Here is a 16423-nt window from a genome sequence, read left to right as displayed (position 1 = left end):
AATCACAAACACAAATGCTGCTATTGAGAAACATTTCTAATTGTAATAAATATCTTTCGGACACCAGTCACATAAAGAGGTGATCACTAAAATGCACACAGTAACTGCATTTAATCATATATTCAAATATTGAACAAACAGAGGAGAACGATGTTGACGTTACGGAGAGTTTTAGGAGGTTTTAAACATCATGAATTGGAATTTACCGTCGCAACAATGAATCAGAATTCTTCAAATTTATCATGATAAATGATAAATGATGCAATAAATGCACAACCATAACTGCTTGAGCCAGAGGATAAAAAGAGAAAAAAAAAAGCAACACATCAATCTGAAGACATTCAAGGACAGAGTAGAAAAGAAATAAATAAAAACATGGAACAACCACAGTGACAATAACAACTTTTTATTATTGTCACAACCGTTTCCGGGCATCATAAGTTTGCATTAGGGCTGGGCATGTAAAGAATCACTTATCATTTATTGTGATGAATTTCTTGTCATGATGAGATTCAGATTTATTGCTGTAATGATAAATTCCAATTAATGACGTTTAAAAACCACTAACCTTGTCAGGATTATTTGTAGTGCGCTGCTGTTGTTCACAATTCAATAAAAAGAACATAGGAACAGTTTGGTTTCGTACGTTTTCCCCTCAACAAATTAAATAATTTAAAATATGCATTTTCACAAACAGAAGGAATATGTAAAGGGGTCAATTCTGGTTGAGACTAAAGTTTAGTCATTTTAATGCGACGCCAAAGAGAGTTGGAGAGACCAAAGTTTTCTCTAGACGTATGAAGTGAGAGTGGATTAAGTGTTACACAGAGTATCACCTGGAGAGGCATGATCTCTGTTTCAATAAGGTTTGGGCATCTATTGTATCGTTTAGTGGTTTCCATTTACCATGATGAATTTCTTATAAAAATCTAGATTTGTTGTTGATAAATTCCAATTAACGATGTTTAAATATTAATTCTCCACCGTTTGTTCAATGAGAGCATCAATAGATATCAATAAATTTGAAAATATGATTAAATGCAGTTACTGTGTGGAGTAGAGTAATTCAAAGCATATTGATGTGACTGATGTCCCAAGGAAGCATATTACCAATTTTTTTCAGAGCAGCATTTGTTAGTGGAACTATGAATGTTGTCATGGATCCACAGCCACAACAGGATACCTGAAAAAAGTAATAAAGGTTTTCATCACCTTTATCACTATCACAATAGTACCATAAAATATTGTGATAAAATTTGAAGTCTGCATCGTTTGATCTTCTCTTCTGTTCCAGGAAACGAGCATTTCAGACAATTGTGTGGAAACTATTCTGACTACGGTTAGCTGCTAAAACCTGACTGTAAAGCAGCAGACTGCAGGCTGGCTAGTTGACTTTTCCAGTTTTAGTAGGAATAACTGCTGTTGCTTTTTTTGTTACAAATAAAAGTAAAGAACATTTTATCTTTTTGTATAAATACCACAATATCATAAAACATTTTTTTTTCCTACATTTATCACATCCTACCACCCCAGACCTTGTTTTGACCCTTTGTTCCCTAAATCATTCCAAAAAAAAAACAATAATTTTAATCACATGTAGAACAGCAGAAACAAAGAAAGTAAATTCTTCCTGTAACCATATACATTGTGATTACTCTAATTATATTTAAACCATGTGAGCTGAACAGGAAGGGACGGCTGTCAGCTATTCCACAGTCTGTGGTGGATCACAGTTTCTGCTGATAATTGGAGTGAGAATAATACTTTTCACTGAACCGCAGCAGCCAACCCGACGTACTAAACAAACAAAAAAAAAAACAGTCCAAGTATTTTTATAAGCTCCTGTCTGATTTGCGGCCTCCGTGGTTTTCAAACTTTGTAGCTTCGCTTGTTCTTGTGTCACGTTTCCATAACTGCCAATCAAAGATGGAGACAGCGGCGCGCGTGTGAACTACCCACGGGTATCGTTGGGGGTTTCACCACTCAACGTTTCCAATCAAATCCTCCACACATGTAATGAGTTTGGGAATTTCAGGGATCTTGGATGTTTTCTTGGGGTGAGGTGTTGTGTGTGTGGGGGTGGAGGGGGTCACTGTTGTGAGCTCCAGCTATGCGATACTCCCGTTTTGCATGAACGGGCAGAAAAGCATGTGTGAGTGTATTATCCCGTAAAGCCAGTAAATGGATTTTATTAAGTGAAAACACGTTAAATCAGTTGAGATCAAACAGGACGATGTAGCTGCGGCTGCGGTCACACTATGGGGAAACATCCTCGGCATTTCCTCGTAAATCACAGTTCCCCTTCGGAACATGTGTTTTCGTTAAACAGACAACAGGTCCTGGCCTCACCGTGAAGGAAAGCAAACAGAGATAATGACAGCAGTGGTCCGGCAAGTAAATACCCCGACAGGCCAAATAAACTCTCTTTTTACCTGAAATGTGTCTCTGGTCCCGGTCCAGCAGCGTCCTATGTGATTAACACTTGGCTGAGCTGGCCAGACGTTCCCACCTCTGTAAGATGATTCTCTATTGATTGCCGTCTGCCTGCTACGCCACCGGCCCGGCGAGGCAGGGACATCTCTCGGTACAAGGTGTCTACACATCATAATTACTGTCTGTTTTTTGGCCACTCAGGATTATAAGCTCTGAAAGCCGCCGACAGCAACGCACAGCTATGAATGGCAGCTGTTTCAGATAATGGGTGGGGCTTTTAGGGTAATAATCAGAGTGAGTTCATTACAGCTCCGTGAGGGTGAGAACTGCAGTCACATCGTTGATCAGAAAATGAACGAGATGGAGAGGGTTGAGGAAGGACGAGGGCCGCGTTCGGACTCCTCTTCCTGAATTCATCCTCACCGGTCCTGCTCTGACTTATAGAAAGCAGCTGGATCATTTTGACCATCCTTATCACGCCACAGACACAACAGCATAGCCCCAACTCAGGCTGTCCGCACATCCTTAGAAAGTCTTAAATTCATGTATTTAAAACGAAGGTCTTAAAATGTTCTTAATTTATTTTAAAAACACATGTTGACCTTCTGCGACAGACTGGTGACCTGTCCAGGGTGACCCCGCCTCTCGCCCAGAACGTAGCTGGACATAGACACCAGCAACCCTCCTGACCCCATTAGGGACAAGAGTGAACAGAAAATGGATGGATGGATGTTGACCTTATGTAAGTGAATGACAGGTCTTAAATTTAGCTGTGACAGGTAGTGGTAGGTACTGGATGGCTGTGCACCATTTGCAGTTCTTTATAGTCCATAAAATGTTTAGATAATCTGCTGTGCATAATAATTTGGAACAGTGCATTTTGAGTTTTTTATTTTTGAAAAAAATACTGATCTGATGGGGAGCTTTGCTCAGTAAAATTTGATTTATACTGTAATAGTTCATGACTTGAAAATTATACTGACCATCATTTGCATTGACCATTTAAGAAAATCTGAGAAAATGATCACTTCTGTGGCTCAAAGTGGTTCTGGCTACGTAGCTGCGGGTTTCCAACCTGTACGATGCGACATGCCTTCTACAACACGCCGCGTACACATAGGCTGCAGACCTGGACGCTGCCATCCTGAGTTCAACTCCCGTTTTTGGTTCCTTTGCCACTTGTCTTTCTCACAGAAATGTCACAGTTTTGCTCCTGTGGCATGGCTAATGCCCCTGAAAAAGATTAGCGCTGCTACCGCTAGAATTGATCTAGGAGCAACACTTGATGTGACAAACTCTGGAGTCAGACATTTTGTGAATTTTAAACATGGTGCTCAAGCACCGGCCTTACTTATTGAAGAATTGTATTTCAATAAAAGCTGCTACTATGGAGGGAAATATAACTTTTCTGTCTTGATACGGGCATTAAATGTCATTCATAAGAGTCTTAAGTTTGAGTTGGTGAAACCAGCAGAAACCCAGAAACTGTTTCGGTCCACATCTTACTTTGATCTATCACTTGGAATTACCCTCATCTTCCTCTCAAGCCCCACACTTGTATTTCTAGTCATCACACAAAAACAAATCCTCATTGTGTTCCACTTTAAAGTGCATTCTTTTCCTACATCTTTTTTCCATCACGTCCTCATTCACACCAAACTCTAAGTAGTCGTACTATTCTGTTGCAATACGGTGCTCTAAACTTACCTGATTATGTTTGGAAAGAGTGCTGGACCCAAACTCATGGTGTCACCTTAGGTCCTCACTGTTTTCATTACAAAACCCAGCTATGCTGGCAGCACAGCCCTGCGAAATACAACAAGTCATTCATTCTGAATTACCCATGAAATTTCACCTCCTTTAAAGTAAACTACTTCGCTTAATGACTTGGAAATAAAAAAGGCTCCAAGAAGTAAACCACCGCCAACAAAGACATTTCCAGATGTTTCCAGTTGATTAGAGGGGCGGGGGTTGTTTGTTGTGAATTGGAATGATATAAATAAACAGAAATGAATTTGGGAGGCAAAGCCAACTTATAATGTTGTCGTAAAAAGCAACGAGCTACAATCAGCGAATACATGAGGTCAACCGCATTCTAAAACGTGACGTAAAGTTCTGCTTTTCTAAATTAACTGGTGCACTTTAAAGGGGCATTATTATACAAAATGATATTTTTGACCTTTACATTGTGTTATAAATGTATTCCCTCATCAAAAACATACCTGGAGTGTTTTCTTAATTCTATCATGTATGCGTGAGAAATCCTTCAATCTCCATGGCAACCAATTAGCTGTGCAAAACACTTGGGTGGACCTAGCCCCGCCTTCAATGATGAAGCTCCTCCCCTGAACTGCGGTTTCCAATATTCTGAGCTTCTGCCTCACAGCGCAACCCTAACTCAGCTCCTTCAGACTAGCCAGCAGCAATTAGCAAACACCTGCTGGAACTATCATCGGCGCTCATTAGAGGAGCTACTTATCAGTGAAACACTGGCAAAAATGTTGTTAAAAGGCTTATAGAGGACCCATGTTGTGATGACTTCCTGAAGCCCTGAAGGGTTTCATAAAAAGCAAGAGCTTCTTATAGAGACAGAGGCCCAGTTTCAATTAAATTAAATTACAAAGTTAAATTTCTGTTAGGTCATACTTGACATATACAGCAATTTTATAGCAACTGAAGTGAACATAGTTCGTTGATTGTGCTACAAAATGGCACTATGTTCCTGAAAAAGACTACTGCCCCTTTAAGAGTATTGAAATATGGATTGGGCCATTTACATGTCCCCGCTTTATTTTTTTCAGTTTCAGTCCGCCAGGATTAGCATGTACTAGCGATATATACCTATCATACCTATATATACATGATAGGTATACGTCATGTACCTATCAAAGCATAATAAGTGAATTACTTTCCCTAATTAACTAACACTCTTTCAAATGGTTGAGAAACATTTTCCAGCTGCGAAACAAAAGAAACTGCCATCTTGTTCTGATGAACCAAATATCATCTTTTCTCCTGAGCCTATTGTCATGAATGGTCCTTCTGAGTCCATTTCTAAGGGTTTGGCAAAGATTCAGCATGTTTGTCAATCCCTGTTTCTCCATATTTACACCAAAACACCACTATTATCAACAATGCTGATTGGGCTGGAGGTAACACAAATATACAAACTGTGTTAATTCAACCTACAGTATGATGGTCCCTAACGGCCCGGTTTTAGAGCATCATGTTTCTCAGCAGTCCAAAACAACTGAGTCAATGACTAAACAAAATGTCAGCCCCATCCATCTTTCCAATACCACATTTTTTCCATTAATTTACTGGTTTGTTCATGCAATTTCTCAGAATTTTTTTTTTCCACCGTAACTGAATTATTTTTTTGCCATGATTTGAGGGTCAAACCGCACCTTTGTCAGACACTTCAGACATACAGCTGACAAATACGTAATAGCAAAGCCAACTGACCTCAGGAGTGAAGACAAAAAGTCTCTGTAAAAACCGACAGAAGCTTTGTTTTAAAATACTTTTGAGTGTAAAACCCCCCTGTCTTTGTCATGTTATCTGTTTGGTAAGCTGAGACATTCAGATCTGTTTGATTTTCAGCCGGCCTCACTCATAACTAGAATGTTTTACCCTGGAGACTCACAATAAGGAGAGTCCAAGCCCATAAAGAAAAGTACCAAAGATCCCTGGGGACGGAAGTCGTTTTAATAGGAAGGAGCTATCATTTTATTTTCAACATTAAATATTCGTAGCTCATAATTATTTAGAGTTGAGACAAATGTGCATTCCTATCATGGTAAAACAATCACAAAAGTCTAATGATCTTGTAGTTTATGAGGATGTTATTTCAAAAACTGGAGAATCTGCCAGTGTTGTATTAGACGACTGATTTCATAGAAATGGAAGGTTTTTCCAGGGAGGTTGGTTGTAGGAAGCAGACTGTAATAGTGACCATCAAATTTAAATACCTCATATTAAACTGAAAGTACTAGCTGTATCTGGACAGAGCTAGAGCTAGCTGATGGAAAAACAATGCATGGGCCTTTTAATATGCAGTAGGTGTTTCAAATCTCATAGTCACTGTTACAGACCCAGGTTTATGGTAAAAACGTCAAAATTTAATTTAATTTAAATAACCATCTCATTATCAAGTTTTGTAAATATGTACATTTTGTACAACTCTAAAACGGCACAGAAAATTGACGTCATCATTCACAACTTCTTCCGTTTGCTGATTAGCAAGTTTGAAATTCTATTGGAAAAATCCAAGTCAATGGGAGAAAACCCAGATAGCGCATTGAGGGGAGATTAGAACTGTAAGAAGACAACAGCCGGGCTACAAATCCACAGAATCTACTGTGTAGAGACACGATCAAAATTGTAGAAATTGTAATTACAAAAATATATTTCTTTAATAAAAACATCCCAATTGTTTTTTATCCAATGTTTTTTGTGCTAGGAGGCGGTTTTTCAAACCTATTGAAATGTATGTTTCGCAAAACTGCAACGGAAACACACGAGTCAACTGACCAACAACTGGATGTTACTACAAAAACCAAGAAGACAGCAGGAGGATCATAGTGTGACATATTTATTAATGACTTATCACTTGAACAAACTTATTCCCATGTGATTTGAACTGCATTTCATATTTAACAGAAACACTGAAATTGCAAAATTGCATTGTGTTTTTTCTGGCAGAATGTTTTGTGCACACTTATAGTGGAAACGCAAGTACTGACTGAACACTGGTTGGCTCATCTCTTTGGTCCTTCAGTCTCATAGAACAGAGAAGAGAACCCTCTCGGTTCGCAAATGAGGTTTTTTATAATATAACTTCCCTAAATAATACGAAGTTGCGTTCTAAAGCTTCAGACTCTTTAAGGTTGGGAGGAAGGAAGTACATCTTGAGGGTCGGGGAAGTGGAAAATGTTGCACTTGTGCTTCGGCTCAGTGATGGATGTGTCTGAATAAAGCCATAAGAAACATTAAAGTTTGAGCAACCTCTGTCGGGGATGACTTATCACCACCACCGTGACGGATTGAACATGCCACTGATGTTGTGCCTGGTCTCTCCAAAGAAAACGACAGGCATGATTAACTGAGAGTCCGCTCCCGTGGTTCAAAGAGTGGAAACTCGTTTGTGGTTTGCAAAAACCTTAAATACCAATTACTGAAGCATGCTCAGGGGACTAATAAGACAAAAAGTCACAGCCTTTCCCAAATAATGATGACATGAAAGAGAATGAGCTGCATTATTAGGACCTCTGGATATAATTTTCTCATCAAAAATGTATAACCAGGTACTGAAAAGCGGCACTGCGTTCATTAGCTGTTCTGCTTTTGTTACTTCTTCACATATTAAAGAAACTTGACTTAGAATACATCCTCAACATGAATGATAACGTCCTACCACCAGTTATTAATGGTTATTGCAATAGAAAACCAAGCTCAGAAACAGAGAATGCCAAGGTATTTAACTGGTGATGGAAGTACAGAAAACCTGCAAAAGTATTGAGAGTCCTTTAACATTTTGTCCTGTTACAACCACAACTAATCCCTGACCTATCACTGAGAACTAGAATATTTTATTTCTAACAAATAAAAATCTGTACAATATGACATACATTTGTACTGAACCCTTTTACTGTTATATGCCTAAATAAAAATATTCTGTGAATAAAAGTATGGCTCCAAAATAATCAAACATGCAGGCGCTAATCATCTGATTCTTATTTTTATTCTGCCATATTTTTGTTTTGTTTCGTGTTGTTTGTATTGTGGTAAACTTTTGTACTAAACGGCTTTTTATTCTTTTTAATTAAGTAACTTGATGTGACCCTTTTGATTAAAAAAATCTTTTTATTTATTATTGGAAAGAAAATAATTCTATGTTTGGAAGGAACTGGTTACATTGTGTGTATTGCATTGTAGTATGTGGTATTTATATTGAATGTACCTGGAAGAACTACAGAACTACTAATCTTTATGGTTAACTCTGGCATATTAGTTGCATTGTCATTTTAGTAATAAAAAAAACAACAACAACAAAATAAAATTCAGCAAAATCTTTAGAGGTAAACTAATTATTCAAGTCCACCTGTGTGTAAATTAAAGAGGTAATATTATTTGTATTCCAGCCAATTAGTGCAATTTTATAACACATTCAAGTATGTTACTTTCAGTTGTTATAAAAATGCTGAATATATAAAACATATCTTAAAAGAAAATATACTTCCTAATTTAATGCCTTGAAATTGGGCCTCTGCCTTTTTAAGAAGTTCCTGCTCTTTCTGAAGCTCCGCCTACAAGAAGTCGTCACAACATGGCTCCTCTATTAATAATTTAACAACACTTTCACCAGCATTGCACTAAGTAGTAGCTCCTCTAATGAGCTCAGCACATGCACAGTTACAACCAGGTGTTTGCTAATTGCTGCTGGCTAGTCTGAAGGAGCTGAGTGAGGGTGTTGTGAGGGAGGGAAGCTCTGTGAGATGGAAGCTTGAAAGTATCTAAGACATTTTAGCCTTGTTGCTACAACTTTTGTTTTTAGCTCGACAAATTACTCATTGTCCAAGGACAACAGATGGAAAATAGCCTTTCGGCTAATTCTGCAAAAATGTTCAGTAATGTGGATTAATCCTACCAAATAAATGAAATTAAACAGTCAAAGCTTCCAGATCAAATCTGGGGAAAGGTCTAAACCTTTCTCTCATCAATCTGATCAAATTCTAGGTGTTTAGCTAAGAATGATAAGCTGGCATGTTCGTCTCCAGGTGAGCAAACCTGATACAAACGTGCACCAAAAGACTTGTAAGAGTGACTGTACTATTGTTATTCATATACGACAAATGTAAAATGTCCAAACTTAACAGAGCTGCATTGGAAAGTGTGGATATTTCAGTTGGTACTGGGCAAACCGCTAACACTGAGTCTTCATTCCTGCCATTGACCTCTATCTTACTTGTGTTATGACTTCAATAACTATCAGTCCAATCTCTCCTTTACCACAAATCTCTACCTTGAAAGCAATAACTTCAGTAATTTGGCACAACAGCCCTAAAATCCAAAGACATCTCAGCTTTAATCGACCAATGTGGCATTCACGCTACCCCAGAGCTAATTAAGCGCGCAGAGGCTGTGGGACCAGAGGCACACTAAATTATTAAACTGCATCCACTTTATGAAACTGTAGACCAATATCTGGGTCTGCATTAACTGCTCATTAAAAGTAATATCATCTTGCGTGGATCAAATCTCGTTAAGCAACTTCCATCTCTGTTATGTAGGTTCGACTTCAGGGGCCTCGCTGAGGGGCAGATGATTTATGAAAGGCTCAGTTCACATAAAAGAACTGGTACTGCATAAGCATAACGAGGCCCGTCCTTACATAATGTCCCCCTGCTGGGAAAGCCTTTTGGATTTGGAGAGTTATGAGAAGTTGAGTCCCAGCTTAATTTCTGAGGAAGGTTGAGGTGCTGTCCTTCGAAGCGATGGTGGGAAAGAGGACTCCCACTCTCACCCACGGTACACTGCTGGATGAACGTGTCTGTCTGCCAGCCTGTATCTGGGTGGATTTAACAGTTTGTTCTTAGGTATTGTAATAATTGTCGAGTTATGTCACTAATCTTACTTCTGGAAGAAATCAGAATATGTTTTCCACTGTTTAGCCGTAAGATGAGAAAGAAAGCACCGAGAAGTTTAAAGTAGTTACTTACTTTGTCAATAACCGGGAGACGGAAATAAATTGATAGATGGTTACTTTTATAGAAATCATAAAAAAAAAAGATTTGGTAATTTTGGGAAATATTTCTTAAAATATTTTTTGATTCTCTAGAAAAAAACTAAGGCTGCGTTCACACCAGCCCTGTTTAGTGCGTTTGAGAAATCCTTTAATTTCCCATGGCAACCACTCATGCAGTGCAGAACACCTGGGTGGACATAGCTCCGCCTTTGAAGGCGAAGCTCCTCCTCTGAGCTGCAGTTTCTAAGCTTCTGAGTTGCTACGTCACAGAGCTCCCCTTCCCCACAATCCCTCCAGTCAGTTCCTTCAGACTAGCCAGCAGCAATTAGCTGGTGGAACTACACATCTGCAGTGTATACAAGCTACTTCTCAGAGCAGCGCTGGTGAAAACGTTGTTAAAAGGCTTATAGAGGAGCCATGTTGTGATGACTTCCTGTAGGCGGAGTTTCAAAAAGAGCAGGAGTTTTTAAAGAGACAGAGGCCCAATTTCAAGACGTTAAATTATTTGATATATATATATAGCATTTTTATAACAACCAAAGGTAACATAGTTGCTTGATTGTGCTATAAAATGGAAACACATATAAAAAATATAAAACATGTAAAACTGCCCCTTTAACTTACTGCCAGAGAACGACTGGATGCTTGGGGGTTTTATTGAATTTGGACAGCAGTAGAGACCTGAATGGAAATACAAAAATGTGAAGAAAGTGAATTTTGCATAACAGGTCCAATAGGCCAATCAGGGAGCAGAAGGAGAAGCTGTGAACAATGACGATGATTTTCTGCACTGTTTTAGAATTATGGTCTGGCTATAGTTTTAGCAAGGGCAGCAGAGGAAGTGAAGAAAGGTGTTCAGTCTGTGTTGGCCACACTTCCAAACATTGAATTAACATCACAAGCCACATGGTTCGACTCAGCACTTCTCTCTTCGCAGTGGAGGATGTCTGTTTACAATGCAGGCAATTTCTGGTTGGCTTCATAGCGTCAAACTTGCCTGTTACATATGTTGTCGCCAAAAGTTAATGACTGGGTAAAATGTTAAATTAAACAGAATCCATGGCACCAGGAAGCAATAGCGAACCATAGAAGAACAGGCTGGTTTTTACCAACCTACTGAAGTCTTGTTAGGTTAATTGGTGAGTCCAGGGTGTTTCCTACATTCTCAAGTCATCTGCATCAGGAAACTCTTCCCTCCTCCCAAGCACCACCCAGAACAAGATGCTGAGACGGCTCAGCCAGCAGACAACAAATATGAGGAATTAATGATTTCATCTGATTATCATGCTCACTGTGAATATTCATCACTGTTCTGATCTCTTTACGTTAATGAAGACTCAAGCAGTAGATCAGTCAAGAGTATCGTCATGCCTCCTAACCGTGCAAGCCATATGTTGTGTAAAGTTTCTACGTTCCTGTGAAATGTGTTGTTTTCCCCGGTGGGATGCTAGTATAAATATGCTCTGCCCACCTAGCTTATGGGAAGGATAGCGTACTATTGTGCAGCGAACTCCACTCAGATGCCAGTGACCTGGTGGAGGAGCTAGACCTTACGACGGATCAGCGCCTTCATCTCGTTAGGTCAGCCGGCAGCTGTGGCTGGTGTCCAGGGACAGGCCTGCCTGTGGCAGGGGTGGGATTGGAGGGGCTCAGTTATGAAGCCCCTGCAATCAGACTGAGAAAACAGGTGTGTGAAAGGGTACTGGAAGATGAAGAAGACGATGAAGTCAGAGTGAAGTTGCAGGTAGATTAGGGAGAGTGCTACGTTTCGGAGCCCCTCCATTTCTCCCTTTCATCTCTGCCACATCGCTCGTCTCCCATTGGCTGGAGCGCCCAGAGTTTACGTCATGATTTTCTGCTCACCTCCCCACCTGCCCTCATCCCCAGCCTCACCCCCTCCATTGTTTCACCAGCTTTTAATAAACTAAAGGGCAGATTCCTGACTGCAGTGCAGCGGGTTGAGGCGGGGGGAGCGTGAGGATGGAGGGGTGTGGGGGTGTAGAGACCTGTCCTCCAAACACACACAGTGTATGCACAAACACACACACACACAGTTTGGCATGCGGCGTGCCAAGCTCTTCCACTGTCTACTGACGCCAACACACACACACACGCATCTATACTTCCTCTCTCACACATACACACACACCCTCACCCTCTCCACGCGCCAACCTCCTAAAAGCTAAGCTCCTCACTAAATATATCCCCTTCTGTAAAGATAAGACAAACAGTGTGGATTTGAGCGTGCGCTACAACCAATGACAGGCGGCCGTGTGAGCCAGGGCTCAGCTTGTGTTAGCTTTGCACTTAAGGCTTCTCAGAAACTTTGGTGACACAGAGGACACGTCTGCATGAGCGTTTGCAGATTTGTGTCTCTCTCCAGGCCGCTGCAGCGGCGGCAGGAGAACAGGGTGAGGACGCGCTTGTGGTGCAGATGCTTTGCTGTAAACGTGTTGTCCTAATGGTTTACCGTACGCACCACACGGTAAGGGTTGGTTTACGGTATAAAGGTGTGTTTAAAGCATTGCTCATGAGAGATTGTTAAAGTCGTTTAGTTGACGTCCCAAATTGATCAGCTTGTACAAACTTAGGCGGCGTATTGGGAAACCTTCACTCACTTGTTCATGCAAGCAAAGGTGAAGCTTTAGGCCTGAGGAGAGATGAAAAGTTTTTAACTCAACCTTATCAAGTCCCTCATTGAGTGTTTTCTAGAACAAAAACTCAACTCATCAATATGGGGGGAGAGGTGTTGTATTTCTCTAAAAACAATTGGAAAACGTCTCGTTATAAGTGAAATTATCTCCCAGTGAGAGATCATTTCTGAGTTTGAGTTCCCGGTGGAACTCAGACTTTTTTTTATTAATATTTGTGTTAAATATTAAGGAATTGCTGACTCTCTTAACACCTCTCTGAAAATTTACTCATAAGTTAATTTAATTTTATTTCAAGTGTACTGAGATATTATCACTAGAAACTAGGCCAAAAACGCTTGGTAAGATTTTGTGTTTTTGTATTGTGGGTTTGAATACCACTTTCATACATTCAAAATACAATTTAAAAAATATATTTTTCACTCCATTTCAAATATCTAATTATGCTGTCATTGGTAGACATAAATAAAACAGATAAAATCAAATAAATCTATTTTATCTATAAATATGATTTACTGTGCTAGCACAATAAAAGATTGTTAAATATTTACTGGAGGTTGTGAGAATCTCATGCTGACCCATTTCTACCTCAACATGCAACTCCTCTTCAGACAGAAGACAAAAAGTGACTGCAGTGCCTGGACCAGATCAAACCTCTCCTGGTTTCAAGCCTGAGGTAACGTGGAGCTGGGTCTTTTAGCTTTTCCGGATCGGACCCGGGTTCTCCAGCTGCGGTAGATCAGCCATGGTGGCACTGGGGTACCTTTAGAGGTTCATGCACAACGGTGCGCCGTTGTGAAAAGAATATTGAATCTTCACCGTTGTCTAAATAAACAGATGCACAGTAGGCCTCAGGGAGAGGAGAGAGAGAGAGAGTGTGTGTGTGTGTGTGTGTGTGTGTTTCCATGCATCTGCGAGAATATGAAACACGAGAACACAGAGATGAAAACTAAAACTGCTTTGCTCCTCTTGCCGGATAGTTACCGTCTCTCTGCACCTGGCTGCTCCGTCTCAAACACACCTCCTACTCGCCTCGGTCACGTTTTTCATCTCCAAACGATTTTAAAGCGATTGGAAGTCGAAGGCCAGGATTCTAAAACCCTTTTTTTCAGACTCCGCAAAACTGTTTCTCATCTCGTGTCACCGGAAGTTGGAAAGGGATGCTTGCATCACTCCATCTATTTGGCTCGCCTCTTGGGTCCGTCTGGCCGTCATTCTCTCTAACCTCTCTCACACATCTCGGTTTCATTCTGTTTCTCCTATTTATTGCGTCCTTCTCCGACTTTGCCAACCTTTCCTTCTTCCCCCATTCCCTTTGCTTGAGTTGTCTTTCGCGATCCGCCGATCTTTTACTGTCACTTCATTTTTCATCCGAACACCTTCTCCCTTTCCGACGCGGTCAAGAGGAAGTGGTGGCTCGTCTCCTCCAGCCTACCTACCGCAGAGTCTGCTACGTCTGTCAGCGTCTCCTACTGCCATAAGTCAGCAGCCTCCAGGTCCAAAACAACAGGCCAAGTCAATCACAGTCAAGGACATAACAGATCTGTAAAACACATAGCCATGTACGTCCAGATGCGTGCGTGCGCACGCCGACACACACACACACACACACACACACACACACACACACACACACACACACACAGTCCACATGAGCTTGCCTGCCCTTCTAGCTTGCCTGTCAGTACCTGATTAGCAAATCCATCAGTGCCAATGCAAACATGTTTCCTGCTTAAGCACATCAATCAGATTATAGATCCATGCAGAGCAGAAAATGCCATAAACTAAAGACAAATGTGCACCTGAGCTTCGGAACAAGAGAGGGTAAAGGAAGCAGAGTCGTCCTTCAAACTGTTGCATTTGCAGCCATGCAGACATCTAAGAGATGATATGAGTCTCTAGAGGACGAGCTGTAAGTGGGATGATCAGGTCCCGGTGGTCTTACCTTCAGTCGCAGTCAGCTGAGAGGCAGAGATCTTGCACGCAACACTGGATTTGTTCTACTATTGTTTCCCGGCCAGCTCCTCTTGTTTCTACCTCCCTCTAACACGCAGGGGATTGTCTGAGTGTTACTCTCTCCTCCCTCTGTCTCCCTCTCACCTCCTTCCTCCGCCTCTCCTCTGTCCCACAGTCACACGCTCCCCCGTTTCATCTCTGACGGGGAGATCGGCCGAGGGAGGGAGGGAGGGAGGGAGGGAGGGAGGGAGACAGCGAGGCTGGATGCTCTGGCCGTTAGGACGCCCGTCACATGTGGATCGTGACACAGCAATCATATATTATACGCCCTTTCTTTCCCTCTATCCTAACGCCCCCCAATCCCCAAACCCCCGGCTGTCCACCTCACAAACACAACAGCTGACACACCGACACGCTCCACAGCAGCAGATGGGAATTCCAGGCCTGGACGGCCCCACTCGCCCCTATTGGGAGGGAGTGGGGGGAAGAGGGTAGCAGGAAGGAGGATTGACCAAAAGCTGAAGCCAGTTTTATGAGGTAGGGGTTATAAAACTGTAAGCGAATTCAGTTTATTTGAAAGCCCGTGTGGCCTTCCAGTTTTTACAGCCTCCGCAGTCCCTTTCCTCAACAGACAAAGTGGAGAATCTTCACTTGACGTGATCTTTTAATAGGAATGTACGATATGGACTTAAAAGTTTTATCGCGATATTTTGTGGTATTATTGCAGGATTTCCCCCAGTATATTATAACCCTGGTGGGCCACCACACTTTACCTGCCCCCTCCCAAAAGGCTAAAAGTCATTTGTTTATTTTAAATATGGATTTTTTACACCAGTAACAGTGACAGTAAAGACAGATTAATATAGGTTTATAGTTGACACACCAACTGTGCCGTCCCTGCATCTCTCCATTGGCTTCAAACGTTATTATTTCCAAATTACGATGCCTGCTCGTGCACTTCCAAATTTTTGTAACTTTTAAAATTTTTCCACGCAAAAGCTGCCCTGGTACCTCTTAGCAGGTTTTCTGGGGAAAACCCTGTTTTGTGATAACTATAAGAGTGAAAAGAAGAACTATTTATTGCTACTCTTTTTGGTAACTGTATCGTTGTAACTGCATGACATAGAGGTGATAGGCTACGTTCACGCTGTAGCCTGAAGTGACCCAAATCTGACTTTTTTTGCCTTCACGATCCCTGTATCTGATTTTTTCATGAAAGTCTGAACAACACAGATCCAATTTTGACCTAAATCTGGTACCTCTCTGCTCTTTTCAACTGTGACCCGAGTCTGTATGGCCAGGTCGCATTCGTCCGACCTGAACGTCATTGATACTCTACTAACGTCACTATTCTGCGTCCTGAAACGTGAAGTTAGAAAAAAAAAAAAAACAACTATGGTGGACAGTGGTGAGGATTAAGTTGTTAATGTGCTGCACAGCAACTTTAAAATCAGAAGATGCGCTCGACTCTGACCATCCATGCTTACTTCCACAAACACTGAGCATGTCGCTATGTGTGACGTTACTGCGTCCTCTGCTGCGCATGTGGTTGTTTGTCACGTATATTTGGAGATGAGAACGACCATGCAAAAAAAAAATAAAAATAAAAAATGAAAGAAGGAGCGGAGAAAATTTC

The 16423-nt window shown here is 41.1% G+C and overlaps 1 protein-coding gene across 1 annotated transcript in view; it reads right to left on the bottom strand.

The window, feature by feature from the left end:
* LOC122840319 (norrin cystine knot growth factor NDP) overlaps positions 1–14959 on the bottom strand; it is a 29255-nt gene extending 14296 nt beyond the window's left edge. The window contains exon 1 of the mRNA XM_044132608.1: positions 14777–14959. The gene's annotated coding sequence lies outside the window, so the exon portion shown is untranslated. The remainder of the gene's footprint in view (positions 1–14776) is intronic.
* Between the last annotated feature and the right edge of the window lie 1464 nt (positions 14960–16423).

The sequence above is a fragment of the Gambusia affinis genome, linkage group LG11 (genome assembly GCF_019740435.1).
Source record: "Gambusia affinis linkage group LG11, SWU_Gaff_1.0, whole genome shotgun sequence".
NCBI lineage: Eukaryota > Metazoa > Chordata > Actinopteri > Cyprinodontiformes > Poeciliidae > Gambusia > Gambusia affinis.
Note: the sequence above shows the minus strand (reverse complement) of the source record. Positions and strands in the feature narration are given on the sequence as shown.